General features: G+C 42.6%; 1 protein-coding gene across 6 annotated transcripts in view; it reads left to right on the forward strand.

Moving 5' to 3' along the window:
- The window catches only part of HDGFL3 (HDGF like 3), a 116,212-nt gene extending 108,722 nt beyond the window's left edge, over positions 1-7,490 (forward strand). For all 6 annotated transcript variants that reach the window (XM_064366165.1, XM_064366168.1, XM_064366166.1 and 3 more), the window contains 2 exons: positions 3,886-4,035; positions 7,362-7,490. The gene's annotated coding sequence lies outside the window, so the exon portion shown is untranslated. The remainder of the gene's footprint in view (positions 1-3,885; positions 4,036-7,361) is intronic.
- The last annotated feature ends 1,039 nt before the right edge of the window (positions 7,491-8,529 follow it).

The raw sequence follows: 8,529 nt of genomic DNA on the forward strand, positions 1-8,529 counted from the left end.
GATAAAGGCAACACCACGTCATATAGTTTATCCTCAGCAACATTCCTGCAATCAGTATAGAATCGCATCCTGAACAATTGTCTCTCAGAACATCCTCAATGCAGGTGACTGGCATATTGGCAAGTGCCACTCAGGACACTCAAATGGTCAAAACAATTTCATATAAAAAGCAACTTTCTGAGGTTCTGGCTTCTTTTCAGTGATATATTTTTACAGTATCTGGAAACAGGGATGAAAATACCTTCCTAGTACCCACACCATCACTTCTAGTCTCAGCCCAGGACAAACATCAACAAACGATCACTGAACTTTTTCCCGTTGAGACTGGACATTGCCTCATAATCCTTTCCAACCGTACCCATTAACAGGGTTCTTCTCCCATGCCAACATCAATCTATCTGCCAGCTCTGATCAAAGGGAATTGATGAATATCCTTCAAGCAATACTCTCTGAATATTATTTCATATAATAAAATTTGAATACAAATGAGGCAAGAGGGAGTGTGAAGTTATAGTGGCTGGCAAGAAAGAAGAAATATTATATATTGATAAGTAAGGATAAACGGTAATGGTTTCACAAGCAAGGACATGGATAATTTGACATTCTGTATGAAAAAGGTGAATTAGAACAAGGACTAAATCAAAATCCCATGTTGCTCTAGTATCCAGACTGTTCCTGGATATGTCTCTCTCGTACATACACATACATGCACATACACTTTTTTTTTTTCCTTTTAGAGACAGGGTCTTGCTATGTTTGCCAGGCTGACCTTGATCTCCTCGGCTCAAGCAATCCTCCCACCTCAGCCTTCTGAGTATCTGGGACTACTGGTGCTCACCACCAAACCCAGCTCTGTTTTATTTTTTAAAGAAAAAAAAACCACAGTATTTGAAAACAGGGAAGCATTCTACTAGTGGACCAGAAAATGTGAAGGATACATAGAAGATTGTGCTGTTACTTTGGGTGCACCTAATAAACCACATCGCTCCTACCACTTGACTTTGAACTTGGCTATGTAACTTGTTTTGGTCAATGAGACATTAGGAAATGTAAGCAGAGGCTTACAAAACTGCTTGTACATTAAGGTTTATCCTTTTAGAATGTACCTTCTTGGAACCTAGCCATCATGCTGTCAGGAAGCTCAAGCAGCCAAGTGGAAAGCCTAACATGCAGAAGAACTGAGGCCCCTGGCTGACAACTTGAGTTGAGATCCCAGCCAGTAGCTATCACTAAAAATTAGCCACGGGAGGATGTCATTTTGAACCTTCCGACACCACATAAAGCAAAACAACTGCATGGTCAACCCACAGAACCATGAGAAATGGTACAGTTTTTATGTTTTAAGCCTCTAAATTTTGGGGTGGTTATGCAGTAGTAGATATCTGAAAAATACAAAGCAGCAATGGGGAAAGAATAGAGGATTAAGCCTGAAGCACCAAAATTCTTCCTGAGGGAGACAGGTTCAAGCTCAGAGTCAACAAATGCAAAGCATAGAAGGAGACTGATCATTCAGGAAAAGCATTGAGAACAGCTCAGATAGTCATCTCTTACCCTCTTCTCTCATGAACATGTAATAGCTAGAAGCAAAGGCTTTCACACTCAAGATTAATCCGGAAAACTGCTCTCTAAAGAAAGTGGACAATCTTCCTAGGGAGTGTTTGTTGTTGTTGCTGTTGTTTTGCTTTTTAGACACAGGGTCTTGCTCTGTCACCCAGGCTGGAGTGCAGTTGTGCAGTCATAGCTCACTGCAGCTTCAATTTTCTGAGTTCAAGTGATCCTCCCACTTCAGCCTCTAGAGTCTTGGACTACAGACTTGCACAACCACACTTGGCTAATTTTTTTAATTTTCTGTAGAGATGAGATCTCATTATATTGCCTAGGGTGGCCCATCGAGTGTTTGAAGGGGGTTCTAGGGCTTGAGAATGAAGCAGACCCCAGTTTGAAATACTAAAGAGATCTACCCTTCAGTAGAGGGTAAAGCCCACTTAAACTATTGTGAATATCTGTAACCTGTTTGCTTCTCATCCAGACACCCTGAAAGGGTTTCTACCTTTTGATAGGCCCCACCTACTTACAAAGAACCCTCAGATGATTTTGTCAGTCAAGGAAGGGGCCTAATAGTGACTAACACATCTCTGCAAAGATACTCATGGAAACTACCATACTAGTTAACATAATCCTTTATCAATATAAACAGAAAACCAAAGTTTGCAAATATATTAGAAAAACCAACAGCATGGAAGAGAAGGTCTAAGTTGGACCTATAGAAAAATTGACCTTGGAGGAAACAGAGACAATTTAGGAAAGAAAGAAAGACTTTATGAAAATTGTGGTCACTATCTTCAGAGTAATTTGAGAAGATGCTGTATTCAAGAACTGAGAAGAGGTGGCTATGGGAAAGAAACAAGCAAAGAACAAGAAAAGATTCTTGGAACTTAAAAGTGAGATTGCAGTAGGGACACTCAATAAGTGCACTAAATAATAAATTGGATACAGCCACAGACCAAACAGTTGATCTGGATCAAGGAATCTCAGAATGCAGAGCAAGAATAACAAAGAGACAGCAAACATTAAGAGTGCCAGGGACAGACCAGAGATCCAGCATCCATCTAATTAGGAAAGAATTGAGAAAATGAAGGAGAGAGAATACCCGAAAAAATCACACAACAGCATTTTCTTAAGCTCAAGAAATATGTGAGTCTTTAAAATTGAAAATGTTCACTGAACAAAATTAAAGTAAAAAGGTTAAACTCTCAGGCATGGTGGCTTATACCTATAATCCTGGCACCTTGGGAGGCTGAGGCAAGAGGATCAGTTGAGCCCAGGAGTTCAAGACTAGCCTGGGCAATATGGTGAGACCCCCATCTCTACAAAAAATTTAAATATTAGCCAGATACATTGTTGCACACCTGTAGGCCCAGCTACTCAGAAGGCTGAGGTAGGAGAATCGCTTGAGCCTGGAAGGTCAAGGCTGAAGTGAACTATGATTGCACCACTGCACTCCAGCCTGGGGCAACACAGTGAGACCCTGCCTCAAAAAAAAAAAAAATTAAACTTCCCTTACTAGCATTCCCAGTTCTCCTTACCCTAGTCATTCCTTTGTTTGATAGCACTATATAATACTAGCATACTATATAATTGTCTTATGCATTATGCATATTATTTATGACCTGTCTCCCCTACTAGATTGTAAACTCCAGGAGGGCAGGAATCTTTGATTTGTTCCCTAATGAAGCCCAGCACCTTGAACAGTGCCTTGCACCCTGGAGCCATCAGTAAAGATTCGCTAAATTGAATTAAAATCTAGACACATCTCCTAGTGCGGTGACTCATGCCTGTCTGTAATCCCAGCACTTTGGGAGGCTGAGGCAGGCAGATCACTTGGGGTTGGGAGTTCAAGACCAGCCTAGCCGATATGGAGAAACTTGGTCTCTACCAAAAATTCAAAATTAGCTGGGCGTGGTGGCGCATGCCTGTAATCCCAGCTACTTGGGAGGCTGAGGCAGGAGAATCGCTTGAACCCAGGAGCCAGAGGCTGCAGTGAGCTGAGATCGTGCCATTGGACTCCGGCCTGGGCAATAAGAGTAAAACTCCATCTAAAAAAAAAATCTAGATACATCTTGGCACAATTTCACAACTCGAAATATAAATGGGAAATCCTAAAATCTTGGGGATTTCCTAGAAAGAACAAGAAGCAGAATTTTCACCTGACATAGACAACATTGGATCCTGGACAACAATGAGTAACATAACATCTTCATAGTTAGCAAGGAAGAAAAGCTTGGTACAGTCTAAACCCTGCCGAAGTACCAGTCATTTGTAAGAACTCAGAGCATTTACTGTTCATATTCCTTGGATGACAAATTATTCAAACATATTTTCCAGCAAAAATTAAAGGAGAGTCCAAGAAAAAGGACAACATGGGATACAAGAAATTGAAACCCCAAAGACGTGAAAGAAGCTGGCAAGAGATGAAGAGGATTCGTCATTTTCGGATGCCCAAAAGAATTTCCTTGGACCAACAGTTCGAATGATGTGAGGATTTACATTTATTAATATTCCCTTTTTTATGGGAGTTTTCCAGTTAAAAAAAAAATGGAAAACAGACAAATTCTAAAATAGCTGTAAAAATTGGTTATTTAGTGAATGATATTTACATAGTCGCAAAGCTGAAATGCCATTTAAAAATTTTTTAATTTTGAAACAACTACAGGCTAAACATAGAAAACTTACTTAGAGTTACAAAATAAAATGTAAATTTTATACCTTTACCCTGTAAGAACAGTAACTGACAAAAATTGAGGTGAGGGCAGGGGATGGGCAAAGAAGATGCTTCTCTTTAAAAAAAAACAAAATTGAAATCCCCTCTGCAGTCCTGGTCCTCTCTCTCCATTTCTAGAAGCAATCACTCTCCTGAAATTGGGGCATAATCAGCCCATATTTATATACTTTACCTATAAACACTATATAGTTATTTTATAAAAATTTAAAGCTTATGTAAATAATATCCTTACATGTTTTTTCACTTAACATTAAGTTTTTGAAATCCACTGATTTTAATACACTTGGTCATTCATTTTCACTGTTAGAGTATTGACCATACCAGAGTTTATTTTAAATTCCCCCCACCAATGGGGCACCGAGTTGTTTCACTTCCATAAACCACGTTGTAGTGAACATCCTTGTACTGCTCGCCTTGTGCACATGCTCAGGAGTTTCTCCGAGGCACCAATGTCTAAAAGTGAAATGGCCAGGTGCTAGGGGTGCATACGTTGTTGAAGCCTCTTTATACTTGGTCGGTCCATGGCTTCTCTGTGATTTGGCTGAGATCAGGTATGTACTTGATCCGTCCAGGACCAGCTCCAGCTGGGGGATAGTCATGAGGAAGTAGGATTGGACAAAGAGGATGTGATCTAATGGAAAGAAACTGAGGGGAACTCAGCAAGGCCTGTCTGTTCAGATTCCTCTTGGTGTCTCTTTGTGGATTAGCATGTTCCTAATGTCCCTTTCCTCTGCACATAGGAAGGGTACTTCTGAGGTGAGGGTTTTATGACTCACTCCAGAGAAGGGAAAGAGGGAAGTGAGAGTGACCTTCCTGATTCTGTTGTTTTCTCAAATGCCAAGATGCTATCTTTTGGGGTAATGTGTCCTGAACCTCAACAGGAGAGAGTGATTAATTTGGCCAGAGAGGCAGGCTAGTTAGATAGAGACTGTGAACCCTGAGGGACCAGGGTAGAGAGTGCCTTTCAGAAGGAAGGCAGTTCAGCAGGCAGAACGGCCTGGACATTATAACCCACAGCACAATCTGGGAACTCCAACCACCAGGCTGAGGGAGGAGGGTTAGTAAAACTTTTTTTTTTTTTTTTTTGAGACAGAGTCTCTCTCTGTTTCCCAGGCTGGAGTGCAGTGGCATGATGTAAGCTCACTGCAACCTCCACCCCCCAGATTCAAGCAATTCTGCCTCAGCCTCCCAAGTATCTGGGACTATAGGCATGCACCACCATGCCCAGCTAATTTTTGTATTTTTAGTAGAGACAGGGGTTTCACCATATTGGCCAGGCTGGTCTCGAACTCCTGACCTCATGATCCGCCCACCTCAGCCTCCCAAAGTGCTGGGATTACAGGTGTGAGCCACCAAGCCCAGCCTAAACTTTTTTTTTTTGAGATAAGAGTTTTGCTCGTATTGCCCAGGCTAGAGAACAATAGCACCGTCTCGGCTCACTACAGCCTCCGACTCCCAGATTTAAGTGACTCTACTGTCTCAGCCTCCTGAGTAGCTGGGATTACAGACACTTGCCACCATGCCAAGCTAATTTTTTTTTTTGAGACAGAGTTTCACTCTTGCCCAGGCTGGAGTACAGTGGTGTGATCTCAGCTCACTGCAAGCTCCACCTCCCGGGTTCAAGGGATTCTCCTGCCTCAGCCTCCTGAGTAGCTGGCACTACAGGTGCTCACCACGATGCCTGGCTAATTTTTGTATTTTTAGTAGTGATGGGGTTTCACCATGCTGGCCAGACTGGTCTTGAACTCCTGACATTGTGATCCACCCGCCTCAGTCTCCCAAAGTCCTGGGATTACAGGCTAGGGAAGCTTTTAAGCAGAGGTGTAACATGCTCAGCTTGGCCATTTTAGTAGCTTAGTTTGGTAGATATGCAGAGAATGATGTGAGGGGGGATGAAATAGGCAGTAAAGAGCTGAGAAGAACAGTAACCTAAGCCAAAAGTGAACAGATCTTGACTATGGCAGCTGCGGTGAAAGGAGAAAGGAAAGGTTAATTAGGAATCAAATCTAAGAGTTTGGTGATTAATGGATGTTGAGAAACATGGAACAGAGAAGAATTTAGGGATGACAGACTGGGAGAAGGAAAGGGAAAGAGAACTGAAAGGACTACTGTACTGACAGATACTGAGACCTGTTCGGGGTTTTCTCCGAGGCAGGAGACACGGTTCTCCTTGTGCTTGTGTGCCCGAGTAACATCAGGTTTTATCAACCAGAGAAGAAAGGAGGAAAGAATGTTGGGTAGTGGTTAGAAGACAGAAACCTATTATGTGCTGGACGCATTACTTTCAGTGCCTGTCTTGATTCTCAACCAACTCTACAAGGTGCTGTTTCCATTGGGAACACATGAAGTTACAAGTAAAAGGATGCATAACTCTGGTTTAAGCCATGAAGACGTTTGAAAATCTGACATAAGAATCCTAGAGAAAGAAGTTTCCTTTTTAGCTGCAGTGGCTCAAGGATGTCATTAAGAACCTGGCCTCTTTATGTCTTCCTAATCCGCATTCTCAGTGTGTTGGTTTTTCGCTCTTAAGCTTGTCAACACAAGGCTTTTTCCTTTAACTTTTATCTTTACCTGGGCTACAAGAATCTTTCCAAAAGCCTGCTTCCAGACTCTTCCATCTCATTGGCCATCATTGGCCACATGCTGAGTTCGGAAGCAATCTCCAGCAGGGGAACAGGCTAGGCTTCAACCAATCAAGACTTTTCTCTGAGGCCTGGGGACAGGTATTCCTTCTTTGTACATGTTGTGGCACAAATGAAATCAGGTTCTATTAACTAGGAAAGAAGAAGAAATAACTGTTAGGTAATGACAGTAAGTCATAGTTCCAACCTTCAGAGCATCTGTGGAAAGAGGACAGAAAGAAAAAAGAAATGACCCAGGTCAATCTCCTAAATACTTATTGATGGCATTTACAATCGGAAAGATAAAGGCCTTATTTATGCAATACATTTACCAGGATATAGCTGATCTGTCCGCTATGTCATTACCGAAGTATAAAATGAAGGTATTTCCAGTGCTCTTTGTGTAAGTGAGGTCCTGCATGCATCACTTAAAGCCTCCTATGTTCATTCCGTGTCAGGGTGTATCCTAATGTGGCAAGAGAGGACCTGGAGCTGCATGGGTGGTCCCAAACGTCTGTGTGCTTGGCCCAAGTCTCAATATCATCTGTATCTTTCGAATCATCAGTAAAGGCCAATATTGGATAAGACTACTGATTCTTGTGAGTCTATTGAACAATCTGATTTTTTATGTTATCCTCCGTAGGTAAACAACAATGTTATTATCTCCATTTGACAGGAGAAGGAATGGAAGCTTAGCAAGGTTTAAAAACTTGCCCAGGCAGGGCACAATGGCTCACGCCTGTAATCCTAGCACATTGGGAGGCCAAGGTGGACCAGTCACCTGAGGTCAGGAGTTCAAGACCAGCCTGGCCAACATGGTGAAACCTCTTCTCTACTAAAAATACAAAATTAGCATGGTGGCATGTGCCTGTAATCCCAGCTACTCAGGAGGCTGAGGCAGGAGAATGACTTGAACCCAGGAGGTAGAGGTTGCAGTGAGCTGAGATCACACTATTGCACTCCAGCCTGGGCAACGAGAGAAACACTGTCTCAATTAAAAAAAAAAAAAAGAGGCCAGGTGCAGTGACTCACGCCTGTAATCCCAGCACTTTGGGAGGCCAAGACAGGCAGATCATGAGGTCAGGATATCAAGACCATCCCAGGATGATGAAACCCTGTCTCTACTAAAAATATAAAATTAGCTGGGCATGATGGCTCATGCCTGTAGTCCCAGCTACTCAGGAGGCTGAGGCAGGAGAATCACTTGAACCAGGGAGTCGGAGGTTGCAGTGAGCTGAGATTGCACCACTGCACTCCAGCCTGGCGACAGAGCAAGACTCCAATATGAACAGACACTTTTCAAAAGAAGATGTTTATGTAGCCGACAAACATATGAAAAAATGCTCATCATCACTGGTCTTTAGAGAAATGCAAATCAAAACTACATCAAGATACCATCTCACATCACTTAGAATGGCAATCATTAAAAATCTGGAGACAGGCCGGGCGCGGTGGCTCACGCCTATAATCCCAGCACTTTGGGAGGCCGAGGCAGGTGGATCACGAGGTCAAGAGATCGAGACCATCCTGGTCAACAAGGTGAAACCCCGTCTCTACTAAAAATACAAAAATTAGCTGGGCATGGTGGCACGCACCTGTAGACCCAGCTACTCGGGAGGCTGAGGC

This window comes from Aotus nancymaae, unplaced genomic scaffold (assembly GCF_030222135.1).
Source record: "Aotus nancymaae isolate 86718 unplaced genomic scaffold, 86718_ANA_hifiasm-v0.15.2.pri h1tg000064l_0, whole genome shotgun sequence".
Lineage (NCBI taxonomy): Eukaryota > Metazoa > Chordata > Mammalia > Primates > Aotidae > Aotus > Aotus nancymaae.